Source organism: Andrena cerasifolii, chromosome 9, assembly GCF_050908995.1.
Source record: "Andrena cerasifolii isolate SP2316 chromosome 9, iyAndCera1_principal, whole genome shotgun sequence".
In the NCBI taxonomy this organism is placed as follows: Eukaryota; Metazoa; Arthropoda; class Insecta; order Hymenoptera; family Andrenidae; genus Andrena; species Andrena cerasifolii.
This window is the reverse complement of record NC_135126.1, coordinates 4520279-4540537: the sequence shown is the minus strand read 5'-3', so window position 1 is coordinate 4540537 and position 20259 is coordinate 4520279. Positions and strand designations below refer to the sequence as shown.

The following is a 20259-nucleotide window of genomic DNA, read 5'->3' as shown; positions in this document are numbered from 1 at the left end:
TCTGAGTGCGCCGTGTTTTTTTTTATGATCACTAAGCAGACTTGTCGGGTATACGATTGCTAACGACGTGCCATTAAATCGAGTTAACGAGGGGAAACGTGCTATTTACCGAGCTATTTCCTAGCCGACCGATCGTTTCGCTCAGCCATCGGTAAACCGCAAAACGGCGATGACTTTCGTGGAAACTCGACCCAGCAACAATTTCAGTGGACACACTTTGCGACAGAGATGTCAATTTACTCCTCCACCGTTCTGCGGCGAGATCTCTGTAATTCTCATAATTTTTTAGCGGCCTGGTTGCCTCAACGGCACCGATCCTCGCGCTATCGGTGATCTTTTTTCCCCTGAATGGCTATTCTTTGCTTTTTTCCTGTTGTAAAACTAAGCCTGCGACGATTAAGCCTCGGGTGACTGGATGAAGCTAAAGTTTCACACACTGGTTTTTATTATTAATGATCCTTTGTCTCATAAGGGACTATGTTTTGCGATTTTTACGGAGTCGAGTCTGCAAATGATTACCCTTTAATTGGGAGGGTGAGATGAAGAATTTGTTAAAAATTTGTTGCGCTCATTTTACAGTTTATAGTTTCATAACAAACTGAGTTTAAAGTTGAAGCTACGCGACTGTGTCGAAAGCTACTGACATTACACGATTATTAGGGAGATATAACTTGGTGGTCTGTTAATAGAAAGTTGTATTACCTAACAGCGAACGTGTCGGTTGATTTAATATGATAAAAAGATTTCCCCTGATTTTATCCTAAACCGTGTCGCTGTTTTACCAAGCCTGGGCGATATCGACTCTTGAATTATGGTATTTTTTTAACCGTGGATCGCGCGACAGAGATTACTGCGCTGTATTATTAACATCCGTTACTACTAATCTGAATGTAAATTCGACCGTGTAAATTGTTTGGTTGCTGTTAGGATCGCGGTTGTTCGCGTAATGTTTGCTCGCGGCAGGCCAGTTTAATTTATTTACGCGCCCGGAACGCGTTACTCCAAAAGTATCGCTGTACATGGTGAACTAAAGACGCAAGTACATAGTTCAGCTACCTTGTTAACTCAATGACTGTAATAAAATTCATGGTTGTATGCAGCCTTCCAACGCTTTTCCAAGCTCGGGTTGCTTGAATGGCCGAGTGTTTATCCCCGTTTAATGTTCATGGCGGCACACAGTAATCGCCAAATTAATTGGAAAGTAATGCTTCTTTAAAGTCACCTACGAAAGACACGTACTTGCAGTAGCTTCTGCTATAAGTCCCTTTAAGCGCAACTACCACTTGTGGTAATTTGCTAAGTAAAATTCAGATTTCCAATTGAATATACCGAAGAGAGAAAAATTAAAAACATTATAAGTACCAATAAAAATTCCCCCCCGTGCCATAAATGCAAGACTTCAGCGCAGGCGTAACTGAAAAATTATAATCGTACCTCCTTCCTCGGCAGTGCTAAAGAAATTGAATACAATAATTTAGCTTATTCCATCCACCATGTAACTTATTCCACCTTAAATTCCATTTTAATTGAAGCAACGCAATAAAGAGCCAGTCGGCGACCAGCAATTTAAAAAATTATTATCATTTTATACGTCAGAAACATTTAATACGTCTGAACGTGTGTACTTCGCGGCTGCTATTGAAACACTTCTATACAGGTGACTATAAAATACAGTAATCACGAGTCTCCTTTGCCAGTCAAAGATGTATCGCGGGGAGCAATAAAACATTCAACTTATTCCGTCTCGGATATCATTTTAATTGCTAGCGTGTAATAAAACGTCATTAGTCGGTCGACAGTCGGCAATTTAAAAAAACTTATTATCGCCTTATATCCGGCCCGTACACACTGCCACTCGGACGCGTGCATATTAAAGCCGCAAAAAGCTTCGCAGCGCGTACGCTGTTGCACTTTCTTGCTTACACGGAGACTCTTTATGGTCACAATTTGATGCTATTAGCCACGTTAATCTTCCTCCTCTACATGCATCCTATGCGCCCGCCGTTGCTCTTACTTTGTTGCACGGCCCGCGTTTTCCATCTTGCGGTAAGTAACTTCGAATCTGCAATCAGCTCAGCTGTTGTATAAAACGCCGATTTAATTACAAAAGGAAACTGTGGAGAGCACCTATGCGTCGAAGCTCGCGGATACTTTTATCCGCCGATGTTCCATTAATAGGAACACGCTATCCCCGGAGTTTATAGGCAAACTTCAAATCGAATTTAACGACCCCATTTACGATATTTATAGAAGCGTTGGACAAACTGTTTTCCACTCAAGCACGCATCCTGATCGCGTAAGTAGGATCCCTTTAGTGGCAAGGTCTTACGAAAGCACTAAACTTCTACAACCCCCCTCCCCTTCGTTCTTAATGACACGAAGAAGCGTGGACCTCATAAATCGTTACAATAAAAATTTGCGCAATTAGTCCGAAGCGCAGTCCATCCAGGGTCTGCTTAATCGCCACCAAACTCAGGAAACGTAGCGCGCAACCGCCTATCTCGCGCATTGCAAAACGCAGAGCCCGGCGAGCAGCGCAGGGGAACCTAACAATTTAATCGGAACGCATGAAACGCTCGCTCGCCAAAGAGAAATAATCGAGCACGGGGAAAAACGTGAATCACCTTTTTCTTCGGAACATCGCGTTTCTACGACTCCCCGTTGCGCGCGTAGCGTAAGCAAAAACAGCATCTCGGGCCGTTTTGATCGATAACGCGGTGCAATTGCTTTTAATTGACGTGAGATTTGAGTTCTTGCTGCTTTCTGGATCGCCGGTGGCCTTGTGTTTAAGGCGCCGCGATTTTCTCGCTTGATTATTTCGCGGCGCGACTGCAAACGACCAACTATTCCGTTTTTAGATCGAATATCGATATAGCTGAAAGAGATTTCCCTTCGAGGGCGTGGAATTGACAACTTTCAACCTCTGGGAAAAAGTTTATGATTGGATGTATTGGCACGATACCATCTGAAAGTGACGGTGTGCCAGGAATACAGAAGTGTCGCGTACATGCGAGAAAGGCGAATCGGGGAAGATCAATCTGATTTCGAGTGAACATAACATTCAAACAATTTAGCGGAAAAATGCAATGGAAAATCGTTGTGTTGAAGCAAATGGTTTAATTAAGAGTAATGAACCATATCTGAAGGGTAAGGGGAAAAACAGGGAATGCCACAAAACGGTTTTATCGAGAAAATTGTTTTAATAGTTTATTCCACCAGCAAAGAAAGAAGGTTGAATGAATTTAATTTTCTTATGTAACTTTCTTTTTAAATAATTTCTTCTTTTACCTTGACGACAGAAGCTTATGCGAAAGTGGAACCATTCCGTATTTTGTTCCAGTGCAGAGTGGACATTTCCTGTTTTTAACCAGCACACCAAATTTTTAACGTCATCTTACGGGGGTAGGGGAGGCCGGGGCCAAAAGTTCCGATTTCGATAAAACATAAAAAATGACTGGAAAATAATGTAGGTATTCTCTTCACTATTGACTAATTTCTTGTTAAATTTATTATATCTTCTGATTTTAAGCTTGTGTTTAATATATTGTAATAGGTTTCCCATAGAAAGTAATTTATTTGTGGCTGATCGAAGCGGAACTTCTTACCCCTATGTGGGGCAAGTTGTTACTATGATATAAGAGTTGCCTTTTAATGAAATATTTCATTTTCTAATGAAATAAAGCAGAATTTTATTAATAATGGTTATTTATGAAGGTTCGGACCAACAAAAATGTATTATCTTTAAAAGAAAACCAAAAGCGACAGTTTTTATTTATCTTTACGCATAACTTCGATCGAAGTCGTGTCCCTTTCCGCCTTTCATTCATATGTTCGCATCTTAAAGCACAGCGGAAACAATTTATACATTTGCGGCAGGTCTGTGAAGATAGCACCCCCAAATTCGAATTTTTGGAAAAACTCAACGGCATTTGTTTGTCCATCGTTTGCCCACGTTTGCCCATAAAAAATTTTTTTTTCCCACCCTCCAAAAAAAAGTTATGAACAAAATAAAAAATTTGTCTTGATCACCCATTATGAATGCATTTCAAATTTTTAATAGAAGGATACGAATGTACCCGACCTGGCCACGTTTGCCCACTCTCAGATTTCATTTGCCCACCCTCCAGAATTTAAATAAAAAATAAAAACCGCGAAAAATGGGTATAGACGAAGCGATCGCGTTAAAGTTCGATTATTCTCGAAAATATTATCAAAACCGTTCTTTCAACGATGCAGTCCGTTAGTTTAGACGTAGAAGAGATTTGCCCATCCCTTAATTTCGTATGCCCACCCTTCAGAGTCGAATTATTAATGAAGATAGCCAAGAAGTGCGGTACCCGTTGAAGCGATCGCGTTAAAGTTCGATTTTTCTGGAAAATATTATCGAAATCGTTCTTTCAACGATGCAGTCCGTTAGTTTAGATGTAGAAGAGATTTGCCCATGCATTAATTTCGTATGCCCACCCTCTAGAATCGAATTATTAATAAAGATAGCCAAGAAGTGCGGTACCCGTTGAACCGAATACCTTTCCGTTCGTTTTTTCTCCGAATGAATTATCAAAATCGATTGTTCTTACCGTAAAGGTTGAAGGTGTTTGGTGACATGCTATCCAACAAATGTTGCACACACTTCTTTCTCACTTTATTCGAACGACACTTCAATTTGTATCGCTCATCGAATACTTCACACTTTTCACACATCTGCAGCACGTGCAGAATAACACCAGAGTGGTTTTCTAGTCATTTTTCACTAATTACCGCAATGATATCGCACAACGGAAATTAATATAATCTCACAGTTACTTCACAAACCGTAAATGAATGCACGGTCTCGCAAGAGTTGCGTCCGAACTCTGGAGACCGACTGACTTTCGTGCGTCGTTGGAAACAATTCGAGGGTATCGCAGACATATGTTTACGTTTCGGCACGTTCGATGACGACACGCAGTGTTGATACCCTAAAGGGTAGCAGCGCCGAGTGCCACTGCCGAAACGTAAACAGATGTCTGCGATACTCTAGAATTCTTTCCAACGACGCACTTCTTGGCTATCTTTATTAATAATTCGATTCTGGAGGGTGGGCATACGAAATTAATGCATGGGCAAATCTCTTCTACGTCTAAACTAACGGACTGCATCGTTGAAAGAACGATTTTGATAATATTTTCCAGAAAAATCGAACTTTAACGCGATCGCTTCGATTAATAGATGATACACGTACCAACCAATTAATTAATTTTATACTCTGAATATAATATATTTCCAAGATTGCTACGACCCCTAACAACTTTCCTTGTAGACACTACCAATTCAACCAATTCAAATGTTATTAAGGTGAATGTCCCAATTCCTGCTGATTTAAGAGGTAACTCGTCATAATGAAGGTGTAAAAAATTTGCAGAGTAATTGATTAATTCGTTAATAATAAATCGACCAATTCAAAAGCTATTTAAGAAAGATATTTCAAGATGTTTAACTATTAGTAATTTGTAATTAAATATATAATGCTCTAAATGTCCGTATTTCAGCTCATGAAAAATAGCGATGCATGTATTTCCCCAAGCTCGTGCAACACTCGCGTAAATGTTTAAATAATTTAGAATTATTTTCTTGCAACTGCAGTACAAACGTAACGCATATGATAATAAGAAAAATACGAAACGAGCAGAAATGGGGACATGAGCAGAAATTGAGACATCCTCCTTAAGTGTTTTTTTAATACGAGTCTCCTAGGAGATATATTCGTATCAGACGTCAACTGATTCAAAGAAAACGAACAATGTATACATACACAAAAATACCAGTCGTCGCGAAAGAAAATAAATATTTATTCAAACAATGAAACCAATCCAACCGATCAAGTTGCTCATAATTCCTCCCCAATCTAGTCCAGCACCCTTCATTAATTCTACACGGCAAAAAATAGAAATCCGCCATCCACGACCTGTAATTTAAAGGAGCCCACGTAGCACGTTCGAGAGGAAGCCCGTACATACGAATCCTGCTGCGATTCGGGACAAGTATAATTCGAGCAACTGGCTCGAACGACAGACCGTGTGTATTTCTCGCCAGGATCGCTTTCATAAGAATTCCAGCCACGATGGAACAGCAACTAGCGGGATGATCGTGGCCGGCCAGCAGAAGCAAGATCGGATAATCACTCGAGGGTGGGCCGGGAATGAAATCTATATACATTGGCCCACGATAATGGCGGTGGCGGTGAGAAGCAACGAGCAAAAGGAGCGCATAAGACCCAAAGAAATTGGCCGGGACGGTTGCCCTCTCCTAGCCCCTAAAGAGCGAACGCGCAACATTCCGATCCGTTACAATTACCGAATAATTCCAATGCTGGCCCACATTGGGCCAAAGGAACCCGAAATTAGGTTGATTAGAGGCTACCGTTCGTAAGGATCGCCACTACCGGAATTTAACCAGTTATTATATGGATACTGAGAGCTACGAGGCTCGCCAGCGTTACGGTCGAATAAAAACGCTGAGCTTCCATCGATTCACCAACGGCCACGAGGTTGCTCGCGAGACTTCGTTACTGTCTCGATAATTCCGATATTTCAGAACAATATTACCTTTTCTTGCAAAAATTTCCCGCCCGTGTTATGGGAGTGATCTCCACCGCGAGCAACGAGTTACTTTGATTCTTTTTACGATTGGAAATTGTGGTGGAGGGTGTTTTTTCTGTAATCAAGGATGGAGACTTTGATATAGATCTGTCTGTGTTTTTTTATTATTATGTAGACGGATGTTTGAGGCTATCAGCGCAATAGTGGCGCAAACCCAAAACCTTTGTGTTCAGATTACGGCTAATGAAATTGTTAACGTTCTAAAGTCGTTGCTTTAATTTGTATTTCTGGGTACATCCGTATGATCTTTTAAAAAATATAAATGCTTATATTTAAAAAATATAAATGCTTATATTTAAAAAATATAAATGCTTATATTTAAAAAATATAAATGCTTATATTTAAAAAATATAAATGCTTATATTTAAAAAATATAAATGCTTATATTTAAAAAAATATAAATACTTATATCTTTATACTTAAAAAAATATAATACACACCTTAGCAATTATATTTTTTAAAAGATCATGCGGTGTACCTAAAAATGTAAACGGATGAATACATATATATGGTTCAGGCTGAAATGTCAATCGCCCAGTGGGTCTGAGACACAACGAGAGTTTAAAGTTTAAAGTATCATTAAAGCCAAACAACGTTAAGATAGTGCCTACGTTTGAAATTAATAAAAGTGTTAAGGAATTTGATTTTGTAGAACGGAAGTGCAGAGGAAACGGGTAATATTTCTGTAAAATGTATGCTAAAAGATACAGCTACCTATAGATCGACAGTAAACGTCACTGCTTCCTGAAAAGTTATCCAATTAAAAGATTTTTGAAGTAAAAAAAAATTGCTATCCGTTTAAATCTGCTTCTCGGCGCTCGTTTCCCAAGGCACCACCTTAGAACGATTATTTGCATTGCATAATATATTAGGAGGTTTACTCTACGAATTCACGAAAGAGGAGACTATTTGCGTATGCACGCGCTTAGGTCCATAAAAGCGGACAAAGTTTCGCGCCGGGGAAAAAAATTAATTTTACGGCTGGCAGTTCCTGCGATCAGATAGCTCGCGAGCTCACCACTTAATTATTACTATGAATACGTGCGGGCCTTTCCTACTCGACTAATCGCATGGTCGATCATGTGCGCACCGATCCGTGCACCCACAATTTTGGCAAAATTACGTAATCTATCATTTACCTCTGCAAACAGGCTAATTGCTTACTAACTCGTAGGAAACGCGTGATTACCATACCTCCGGTGCCTTGTAACTTGGATTTTTCAACGAAAATTAGTAGGCTTCCTAAAGTATCGATGAACCTGACTTATCGAATAGCATTTGCCCCTTAAAAGAATCTTGAATTCTTTATTTCTTCAACGCCCTGTCTATCTTACGTTCGTGAATCAAGATAAAGATCGAGCATCGCTCGCGTCCTGACGTATCCTCTGATATTTCGCGAGTTATTAATACCCCCGTGATATAATTTAATTAAGACTAATACATTTATTGCGCGTTCGCTTGAATTACGATTCACGGGGTGATAAATCGTTCGTTTTAATGGCTACCATCTCCGAGCAATTATTATTGCACAAGACCCGCTGCCTTCGAGTCGCTCGTCTCTGCCCACGCAGATGACAACGCGCGATCGGAAACACGTTCGCGCAGGGTAAGCCCAGCCATTAAGTTGGTATGAAAAGTATTCGTGTCGTAATAGCGTGCTTCGTTAGATGAATCGATAGTACTTCCCCGCAAGATTTTAATAAGACTTTTCCGTGAGCACTGAGAAACAATAGAGTAGGTTTAGGTACAACTTATATCACTTAAACAAAGACTATACATAAATCTACATCAGCCTCTCCGACTACTTTAAAACTCAAAGAAACTAACTTCCGCGTGAAACGAACAAACAGTAGACCGAAATAATGTTTGTCTATAATCTCCGCCACACAAAGCAGAGGCTGTAATCTCTATTTCACAAGGGATCATGGTACACACTTCTTCATCATTTGGAAAGTGGCCCAATCCCGACGGTTTACATCGGTGCGCGCCAAACTTTTCATTAGAAGACGTCGGGGGCTCGTTAAAGGGTCCAGATGAGTGGGAATGATGGGCGATGCAACGTTCCAGCGACGCGCATCGTCGGAGCAGGGTGTTCCTTTCCACCCACGCTGTTATAACGTTGCCCGCGAATTCTTCAATACCGAAATAGGCTTGAAACCGTTTCGTTTCAGAGGTTAACCAGGGTCCCTCGAGTACTTGTCTGGCGGTTCTGCCGTTTGAATGGCTAGTTAGCGCGAAGATTGGTTTTCTTCGCATTATTGGTCCCTTCTTCGGCCGGCGTTATTGGGATCACCCAAACACACGGCAGTAAAATCAGCTAAGCTGACGGTTATTTATTGCTCGCGGTGGCACAGGTGAAAGAAACGGGCCTCGCTCACTCTCTTGCCAACTTCTTTTCCTCTCATCCGCCTCATTCTCTTATTCTTTTTAATTGCTTTCTCGCCGTGTTATCAAGGCAACACTAATTGTACAAAATCCTCGTGCCAAGTTGAATAACACCTGCTAGCGACTCCTTTATGGACAGCTTTTCGTACTGACTATTTAAGGATTAAAATTAGACGGTACATTGCTGCAAGGGACAGCAGAAGTTCGTGTTACTTAAATATTATATGCCCAAAACATTTATTGCACCACTCTCAAACTCACATACGCAGTATACGCACAATCTTCATAGGAATATGTCTGATAAAATAATTCGTATCCAAGTTGTTTTGGCCAAAATAGTGACCTACACATTTTTGCAATAATATTCTTCTAATACTAATAATAAGAGAGGTATAAATGATAACCTGTCTATTCGAGTGATGCAATGAATATTTCCAGTACCATATGTATACTTATCTGATCAGAGGTATATAAACTAATTCTTTTTTTTTATTTTAGCCAGTAACTAGTAACCACCAGCTTGTCACTAACGCAACAGTACCAAAGCACCTTCAGTTGCGTTACGAAACAAACCAGTGGCATCCTTATTTTCAACAAAAAGCAAAACAGAGGGGCGACTCGAAAAATTCCATCCCAGGAGAGACTTGAAAGCTCCCGCACCTAACAAAAGTCGATAAACAACGAAGGTGAAGAACGGTTGATTGAAACGTCAGCCAGCAGGAGTTATGTGCCGAGCGATATGTTTCAGTATACCTTACACCCTCAACCCTTGCGCAGCACGTGCTATATATTCTGCTTCGATTGCAGCGTCGCCTTTGCAACAAACTTCTGACGAGACACTGCACTCCTGATTGCAAAGTACGCGCAGTGAAATCGAGATTTATTGGCGCGAATGAAGGATACGATTACACAGACTTCGGTGTATCATACAATCAACTTTTTGCCACTGGACTATCGAGTTCCCTGAGCACGAGCTGATACACGGTCTCTGCTGTGAAATATATTATAAACTATCGGGTGCCCATGCAAACGGTGGGACACGAATAAAATAATTCTTAATCCTCCGTCTATCCACGAAGTCTCGTTAAAATCGGCGCGTCCCGTGGTCCCCCCGCGAGCGACGCCGGCGCGTGCAGCTTTCTGCCGCGCGAACGAAAGTAATTGGCGATCGTAAAGCATCAAAGGCGTTAACAGCAACAACGGAATTGTTACAACGACGCCCGCCTCTCAGCCGCGCGACGATTAACAACCTAATAGCCGTTCGCTCTCTGTTTCAAGCGGTTAATTTCGCGGCGGTGATCGACGATTTTTCCACGCGTCACGTTCCGTTTCCCCCGACACTGCGATTTACGGTGCAATTAGCGCTATCTACGATTAGAGTTATCATTACCGGCCACCATTATTGTAATTACTTTTCCTCGCCTTGCGAATTATCAGCATTAGCATAATCGTCGCTCTCTGCCCCGCCAGGGTGTCCCAAGCACGTCAATTATGCTTCTTGTGCAGCGCGAAACTCCTCGATCTTTGTGTAACGTTAAACGCGGGACCGCGACGTCAGATATCAATTTAGGAGCGGCTAATTGTACTTTGTGTCAACGTGCGGGACATGGGTACGAAACATTCAATACCCATCGCCGTCCCAAACCAAACGGCTTATAAGAAATTCGCGCCTAACCCGCTAGCGTTTGGCGAAAGCACGAACTTCGCAACCGCAGCCGCCCCGCGAGTCACGCACACGGCCGAGTCACGGACGGTTGGAGTCGCCCGATAGAGGCACCCCCCGTCCGAGAATCATTCCATTGTGGCAAGATTTTACGAGTCGCTGTTAAAGCCTGTCATTACCTGAGAAAAGACGGCGAGGTCTGCGGCCGGCCAGGCACCGAGCGCGTGTCCGCGCCGTCGCCAAGGGATTCCCGATGATTTACCGCTCAATTTTATGAACTTATATTCCGCAACACTGACGTATCTATTTCACTTAAGCGCGTCCCCGGGGCGCGTGACGAATTGCGAGTCGTAACGGCATCGCAACGGTTTATTACTCGCGGCCAGGTGTACGTTTTCAGATACCAGATAGCCGGGAATGAATGGAGACGCGCCTGGGGATTCCACCTAGGCCCTGCCGGAGCGGCGTAATCGTTTTTCGAGTCACGAATTTGTTTATGGGACACGAGCAACCGAACTCCCCCGCCGGCTCTTAAAGGCCAGCGGGTCGAAGTTGACGATGATTGCCGCTCGCCTTGCGAAATCCCTGTGTCAGGTAGAGAAATTCCTTGTTCCCAGGTAGACGGGATGGGGAGTGATTCGCGATCGAATAAACAGAGACGTCGTTCCTCCGGTTCGAGCGAATGAAACGCGGGGAATGGCGCGTTGTTGGGAGGCTTTATGTTTTTGGGGAAAGGGGGTTTGGGAATTTCTGAGGTATGTCGAGGTGATTTGATAAACGTCTCTGCTTACAGGTAATTGGTTGTTTCGTGCCTGTCGCTGATTGGGAGATAAGTATATGTCGTTATACTTGGAAACTCGTTAGAATTGTTATCAATGCAGAATTTAAGGCGTGTTATTGAAAAGAGAAATCCTGTGTCACGACTAACGAGCACATACTTCTATGGCAACTGAGTGTTTCCACTATTTCGAAACTAACTTATGTTCCTTGTAGCTTGAACGTAGTTTACCGTTGAATGGAAACGATAGAAATGGATGGGTACATGTTGTTGCAAAGTATCTTTAGCTAGTATGTATGAGAAATACACCTATTCGATAAACGTTTCTGTTTGCCGTGAAACGTATTAAAGACGTCTGGGGTATTTATTTATTTTCTAATGGTAGAAAGTTCAGTCACGTTCTAAGGTGTGCCCTTGCAGGACTCGCAAGGATTTAGCTTTTGCCGTCACTCAATTCTCAGGGGATTGAGAAAGTACCGCAGCAGACAAGCGCTGATGAAAAGAAAACTCCTTCCGCGTCATTCAAAGCGTGTTTAGATTTACGACAACCTACAAACGCGAATACCCCTCGACGCTAAGTCTCTTTTTTCATCCAGCACTGCCGTTTTCAGTGTCTTAAAATCCTAATAAAATAAATCCTCGGAGAACCAAGTATGCTCCTACCTCTAACAGTATGTTCAAAACACTGTTCCCTGCTTTTACGAACCTTACTTACCACAAAATCTAAGAAAATCTGTCAAATGAAAAAAAAACTGCTTCCCCTCGAAACGACAGATCGGAGGCAAAGAAAGCTATCTTGAAAAGAGTTTACCATTTGATGCATCCTGGCGGTGTTATAGTAGTCTAGATTCGGCATCCGGCCTCCCGATGAAGTAACCCCGGCGAACGAGCAAATACTTCCAAACGTCCAACTGAACGTCGACCCTGGCTGTACAGTCTCAACCGACTTACGCCCGCTCGGCCATCGCGTGCCGCGCAGAAACCTTTTGCAATATCCTTAACACTAGCCACTGTTCGCGCACCACTGAAACGAACAATCCGGGTAGCCGAGGCGGCAGCGTTCTCGGCGGGGTCGGTTTCGTTCACTGTTCACCCCGCGACGCGTCACAAGGAAGCCCGCTCTCGCCCGAGGTCCGCGCGGCTCGACCACTCACGGCGTTCTAATCAGCACCTAACCGTGAGCACTTGGCGCGACACGTGTGCACGGGCACTGTGGCGAAATGTGGCCGTAAATTTCGCGTGTTTGCTCGCCGGCTACCTGTCTCTGCGGGCCCCGTTTCCGGGCGAAAGGGTGGCCGGGGCGGGCTAGGGCCCTGGGTGCCGGGACAGAAGCAACGGGGGAGGAAAGAAGACGGGGAGAGAGGGAGAGAATGGGAGCCGAGGGAAGCTGAGATATGTATCGAGTTACCGGGACGCGCGCGAAGGATATTGTTTTCCGATATCGCGAGCTCCGTGTATGGGTATTCGCCTTAAACCGTCGTACACGCAGGAAGACTCGAGGGTTACTGCGCCCGCGGGGCCTTAGCTACCAGATAGACGCGGCGTCGGGCCCGGCCTGGGGTGGGAACGGGGACGGCCCTTGATACCTGAAATCGTTTCCAAACGCGCGACCATTGGTCGACGGCGGTTGGAACGGGCCCAATCCACGGTTTCTACCTGGGGATCGGCACGTGAACGCGGGACGCCCAGCTCGTATCGGATTGGCTGTCCTGCCTGATGCCAGGCGAGCTGGCTTCCCAGGTATTCTCTCCGCCGCGGATAAACCCCTGGATAATGTCGTGGGGATTTTATTTCCTGAATAAAGGATGAGCCTTTATCTCTTACTCCCCCTCTGCCCACCTCGCCCCTTTCGCGCGGGGCCCACGATACCGCAGCCCGATATCGGGCATGCCTGAAAGATGCAGCTTGAGTCCAGGCCGAGCTGCGATTCCGCTCCGAGGCAATGGGATGCTCGCCGAGGTGCTGCTTGTGTTGCTACCTTCGCGGTTTTGTTTCGCTGCTGCCTTTCTTGTTTTACGGACACTGTCCGGGTGACACTTCTGTGGCTTGCCATTGATGGTTTACGGGGTACATATATTGTATTTGCTTCGCTGAGACGGATTGGCTTTAAAAGGGAATAGAGTGTATGAGTTTATGAATGCGCTCGAGATTTCAATTGCAAGGTGGGAAAGTGTCTGGATTAAATTGATCCTAACTTGCTATATGTCTGCGTAAGTAGCTGAATATGAATTGAATATGCCCGGGGTCTTTATTTGTCTACGAAGTATTGTGAAAATCGATGTGTAATGCTGTTTTGGTCCCTTTGGCAGTGGTCTGGTATCAGGGAATATTCAGTCAGGGAATGTAGATACTAGTTAAAAGCCGCCGTAGTGTTTCATTTGCAAAGGCTTAAATACCCATACGAGACAAAATGACGTCACGAAGGGGTATATTACCGACAAACAGCTCTGCAGACACACTGTTCAAAAGCGCCCTATGAGTGCTAGAAAATCGCATTGTATTGCGTTGCACGGATATAAGCATGGGATTAACGCAGCTGTGCTTACAACGCAAGCTATGACGATATTCTAGGTCAAAAGGGGTGGGTAGCCCGAGACACCATAAAGACACATGAAATTTAATTGTTCTTAGTGAAATTGAGATTGAAAAGTGAAAACTTAGGATTTAATAACAGTTTGCTTTATGATACCTCCACGATTTGAGGCGGATTTGTTGAAGTCATGGAACTTGAGATGATTCTAGGTGGTAACAGTCAAGTCCACTGTATTTTAAATTCACATTTTGGACTTTTGTATCAAGTCAGGAGAAACATCAGCCGAATCTAAAATCCCTGAATAAGTAGTTCAACCTTATCATTTCGGATGCAGCTGGCGAAGGTTCCAGTTTCAAACCTTTCTATTTTAATATCTGTTACGTCAAGAAGTTTTTTTATCCAGCAGTAATCCATTGAAATATCATGTCTGTGATCTATAGGCACACCTTCTTCAATAATCTATATTCCTTCAACAACGTCATATTGCCTATTCCACATTAATTATTCGATCATCCTCTACAGCCTTGAATTAGTGTTTATTAAATTGTACGCGTTCCCTTGCCAGCCTTCCTGCACAATTCCTTCCCTTATCGGGAAGGGCGGGCCACTGATAATAGTGTTATTTTCACGGAGTGCGGTTGATTGTACGGCTAGACAGTTCCGATCTTTGCTGACCACGCGAGCTCGTTCAATGCGACTATAGTTCCATCGTTCTGGTCGACGACCCTATTTAACCTGGGGGCAGTCCAGAGGGTAGATTTCTGATCAGCTACCTGAGCAATGAACGAATGAATGAAATTCCTTCGACCGTTTCGTAGAACGTACCTGTCCCGTTGGTCTTTATTACTTTATTACCACTACAACCTATAACTTCTTGTATCGTTGATCACGCCGTCTTCATTGATGAGAGACAAACAACCTGTAATTTATAGCCCTTGGTGACGTCCACGCGTAACATAGTCGACACTGGTCAACTGAAATACAGCGAATATCACTCCGCTCTGATATTTAAACATATAGCTATCTACATATCCCTATGATTGTTGATTTAATAACCTCTAACTTATTAACATTGATCATCGAATGCGTAGAGAACATAAGTGACGCGACTCAATAACAGGGTCCACATACAAGTCAATATCAAACAAAGTGAATTTCTAATAATCTTCTACATAAATCTGAACATAAACGAGCAAGAGCTGAAAGTGTTTTAATTCAATAAAAACCGTATCCGGACTTTCGGAATCGGCCAAAGGTAGGTAATGATGGTTGGTCATCCAAGTCGTGCGTGTCGAGTCTCAGCCTATCCCCGCGAATCTACGGACACCTAGTCGGAATTAAGACGCTGCTGCAAACGAGCAGTCCTCGGTTTACGGGTTGGTATGCGTACAGGGCCGAAGCAGGAATTCCAAAGATGAAATTACCTTACGAGGAATTCCTGAATCGGTTGTACGAACGCGGCAGTTAGGTCCGAATCGTGACAGCCCAGGGCGTGCACGCGAGCTTACAAGAAAATTTCAGATCGAGCTGGCGAAATTGGAAGGGAGGCCTTTTAACGAGATGCGGTCATCACTGTGGCCCAAACCTACGCTCATCTTTTTACGGTCATCTCTTCTACGCGCGCATCTCATTCTAACCCTTCCCTCCACTACTTTCTCCCAACGAAATAACGATAATTACATTCGCGAGATTTTGCACACAACCGTTATCGCGCTTTGAAGTAGCGCCATCGATTTGTTGCGTTACCTACTGCATCGCGGGTATTCTTCTTATTTTGCGGTGGCGATTGCATTGGCGGTCAATAACAGTTGAATTTACCTAGGAGAATCTTAAAACAGCGAAACGAAATCGAGTAAGTAACAGAATGTTTTTTGAGAAACAGGAATCTTAAATAGGAAGAATTCCTCGAATCTGCACTTTAATCTCTTGCACCTTGCACTGAAACAAACTCAAGTAGCAGACCCGTGCATTTCACCGAACATAGATCAAACTATCCACGAACACACACGAAAGAATCGTGCCTCCTTCAAAAAAAGAATCCAGCATATCAAAACTCTGCCTTGAAGTGTCAGGAAATATTAAAGAGCTCTTTGCCACGCCAATACTCTGGCTATCAGCGCTGACGTAGAAGAGGAGCTCGATTACCCACCCCCACAACCCCAGCACCGTCCGTTTTCGAATCTATTGCCAGAAGCCAGGCTGCGTCTTAGCCAGCGAGGGCCATTTACAATATTTTCTAACACCTCGTCTCCCAGGGAAGTTTCATCGCGGCCCATCGAGACACACTCGAGAAGATGGTTTCCCCTTGAGTCTTACGGACCCACAAAAGGATGCTGCGCTCAATACACGCTCCGTACGTATTGCAAATTTAAACCGGCGTATATCTCAGGGCGTAACCAAAGAGGTAGGTAGGTATAAGGGATCTTATTGATCTGGTAGCCCGGGGCGTGTCATCCTGGGCTGTTGGCCGCAGGGAGGACCGCGGCTAACCCTAAAGCAAAGGGGGATCCCCGTGGTTGGCGCATGCGCCCGCCGCACCGTTTTCTCTGCCCAGAGGGCTAACTTACACCAATCACCAGGAGCTAGAAACCCTTTTCGCCGAGGGGTTCGCGCCAAGAACTTCCCTCTCGGAGGGAGAGAAGAACCCTATATATTGCTGGCTGATCGTCCGTCTGCTCTGCCCTCTGCACGACGAAATCGCCTCTATTCGACCCGAAATGTTTCCCTGGTGGCGTCAGGGAAAAGACATCGTTCAACCAACGAACATCATTATTACCGACATTATGATCATGGCCGTTGTTAACGGGCAGCTTTCACGGAAGCACCCGCTGCGTTGGTAGGCGAGGTACATCAGGGGGTGAGAAACATCAGATCGGTGATGTTGAGGATTTCTCTACTGAAACGATGCTGTCGACCATTGTCTGGGGAGATTTGTATCGATGTTTGGTTAGATTTTGTTGAACCACTGATGTGGGTTGATAAAAGTGGAAACTATGGGTGATTTGCTTCACAAAGTTCTGTTAGTGGAGTCTTCTTTATTCGAAGATGTCTGAAGAGTGAATCACGTATAGTTTCGTGGAATTGGGCAGTGGTATTGCTAAATGATTTCTTCGACTGCTCATTTTATACGTCTGGCACTAGGGTTATTAATCATATTTATAACTTGCTGCTATTTACTTTACACTGGCTTTTGTGTTTGTACCATTATGCGTTTTATGCTACCACTATATTTCGCATTACGTATATAATTACTTTTCCAATCTGCGCTTCATTGCTCCATGCGTATACTATTGTTTATTGTTTTATCAAAGGGCTTCCGTTTAAATAAATAAATAAATGGGTGGATGCCAATTTTCAATCAGTTGTTATTTAAAAACTATTTGTTAAATTAAGCCTAAAAAATTCTGAGATAAAGTTTCAACATTGTAGAATATATGCCCATCGTTGAAAGTTGACATTTAAGGTGTCATCATGCTTAAAAAAAAATTTGAAGCAATAAGAGTTCCGACAAAAAGTTTTTTGCTTAAAAAATTGCAGGGTCAATTTGACCCAGTGTGACAGCCGAGGGTTAATGCTAGTTCTGCACGCCCTTGCACAGATTGGAAGTTCTTCGAACGTGATCCAACTTTAAGTTACCACTAGTTTTGATGGAGAATGTTCCACACCTCGTAAGCTCGCAAACTCGTTCGTTCTTCGAAGAGCTTGGAACTGTCGATAGAGAGTAGATAACGAGCATTCCTCCATCACTGCGACATAGAAAATGCGCCACGATCTGCTATTAGTTTTGCAGCCATAAAGGAGCTAAGCGCGTTTAACATATGGCACTGTGATCTGTGTACACGCTTCTAAACCAGTTCCTGGCACCGCATGAGTTATAAAGACATTACACACTTGTAATGCTGTAATTACAACAGTCCACTGGCCATAATATTCCCGAACGCATTCGTCATCAAGAGCCATGGCGGTTTTATTCTACTAATTACAGCTGCGAGTAATCGATATCGATAAATCTGCACCTGGGGATGGCAACCACCAGTACTATCATTTCATCAAAAGTTACGATAGCAACATTGAGGAAACTACCAAAAAATTGCATCCAGATGCAAGCAACCTCCTCGCCTCAAATAACAACCAGAGATTCTACACCTCGAAACCCTTAATAAATTCTTAGCACCCCACAATCTGCAATGAAGGGGAGGGCCGTCAACCATTTCAGCAACGATCTACAATTTTTTACACGAACTGAAATCACGCGCTACCTCCGCAGAACGTTTATTCACATTCCCCAAAAAATAAACCACGGGAACTACCGCCTGTCTCTTTTAGTCGACCGCAAACGCGTCAAAGGAACTCATTGCGCGCTAAAAGTGACCAACTACTTCGGTCCACGTTTGTCTTTGCGTAGTAACGTGGAACTTGCACATGGCGAAACGACGCTCTACGCTTGTTTCGTGACAATGAAATTCGACGTGGTGCTGGAAGCTGCTCGGCGAGGGGTTAAGGGATGGTGGCGTTGGGGAAGGGAACGAGGCGGGGGCGTAAGTACCGATCTTTAACGAGCACGCTAACTATTGGTACTTATCTGCTGCGGTGTTTACACGCACCGTGTTATGGACTTCTTTCGAGGACTGTTCTTGTCGCTGAGCCTCCGAGCAACTTTACTCGGTCTGCTCGCGCGGCAGTCGTAAATCACCGAGAAAGTCAGCGTCGCGCTTCTACGGCCTCGAAGGCGGCGCAAGCTGACTTGGAGGACGAGTAGGATGTCGAAGAAAATCGGGAGACCAGATTTCCGAACAGCCGTCGATATTTGAATCGTTGGAAGACGATTCGAATACTCTTTGAGCTTTCTAAATTCTTTTGCTTTTGCACGGAGAAAGCTTCTAATCCTTTGGACTGTGATGTTCTTGCGTGAACTATGCTTTAAGTCATGATCGTGATGTTTAGAAGAATTAGGGAATTAGAACTCAATTATAAACCTAACATTAATATTCTTCACTACAGGATTATCAATCTATTTATTTATAATCTTTATTTCTATTATTGGGGGAATAATAATCATATTCCTTTATTTTACCAGAATAATTAATAATCATCCTTCAAAAATTAAAATAAATGAACTTATTATAGTCATATATTTACTCCTTGGAATATTAATCATTATATTAATTACATATATTTTTTTAATCAATTTAAATAAAATCTTTATTTATAAGATTTATATTTTTCCTCCAAGAATACTAACCCCTATTGAAGTTGGAGACGATCAGGAGATTGTAAGGTTGACACCCTTGCTTACTTTTTATTGTGGAGAGTGAAGTGGATTTTTGGATGAATTCAACAAGTTGTCACATGTGACATATGGAGTGATAAGTGTGTTATAGATAATTGCGGTTTATAAAGATTAAAGGTACAGATTTCCTTGAGATCATCAGCTAAATAAGCTCTCGTTATCCTCTTAATAATTCGTTCGTTTTGTATTGTACACAGTAGAGAATTGTGTGCACTCAAATTAAACAAGTTATATAGTAGAGTCTCTGCTACGTCTGACGATTAAGATTTAAGCCTCAAAGACTAAGGTTGTTGACACAGCTACGATCTCTTGGAAACTTTCTGCCCTTTCTCCAGAAGGACTTCCTTGTTATACCCGTCCTCCACGATTAAGATGTAAAGAAGCATTGTTGAAAATATTTCAATAACTGCTTACAGAAAATTTATAAAGAAATTGCACGTATAAGTCCATTGGTTAAAAAATCATAGCTCCGTCGAAGTAACACTCCATTTTTCTGAGGCTCCAATTCGCAGTGTTTCAGAATAACAACCATTTTTTACCGGTCTTTGGAAACGCGCAATCGAAGGCAAAAGGAAAGCAGCGACGTGTAAATGGAACATGGCAAGAAAAAAAAATTTCACCGTCGATGGTGTTATCGAAAACCTCTCCTATCCGAGTATTTTGATTCGCATTTTAGATTGCACGGCACATATACGCTTTAAAAGTCCAATTAACCGATCCACCGCGTTCGCCGCGTTTAATATTGATTTTTAAATATTTGTTCATAACGCCTGCGATGTATTTTCAATTAAACGTTACAAATATGTTAATGAGGATTCGTACGCGGTGTAATTTGATCGAAACGTCGCGCACCGCCCGCGTATTCTGTGTAACCATCGCGGAACCAGTTTCGACGTAAACTCGTCGAATACGATTTCGGTAAATACCAGCCACGCCGCCGATAGTTGCACTATGTGTGCGGAACTAGTTTCC

At 43.1% G+C, this 20259-nt stretch overlaps 1 protein-coding gene across 3 annotated transcripts in view; it reads right to left on the bottom strand.

Moving 5' to 3' along the window:
- Nucleotides 1-20259, bottom strand: part of Tfap-2 (transcription factor AP-2) — a 225496-nt gene that overhangs the window by 143073 nt on the left and 62164 nt on the right. The gene's annotated exons all lie outside the window — the stretch shown is intronic.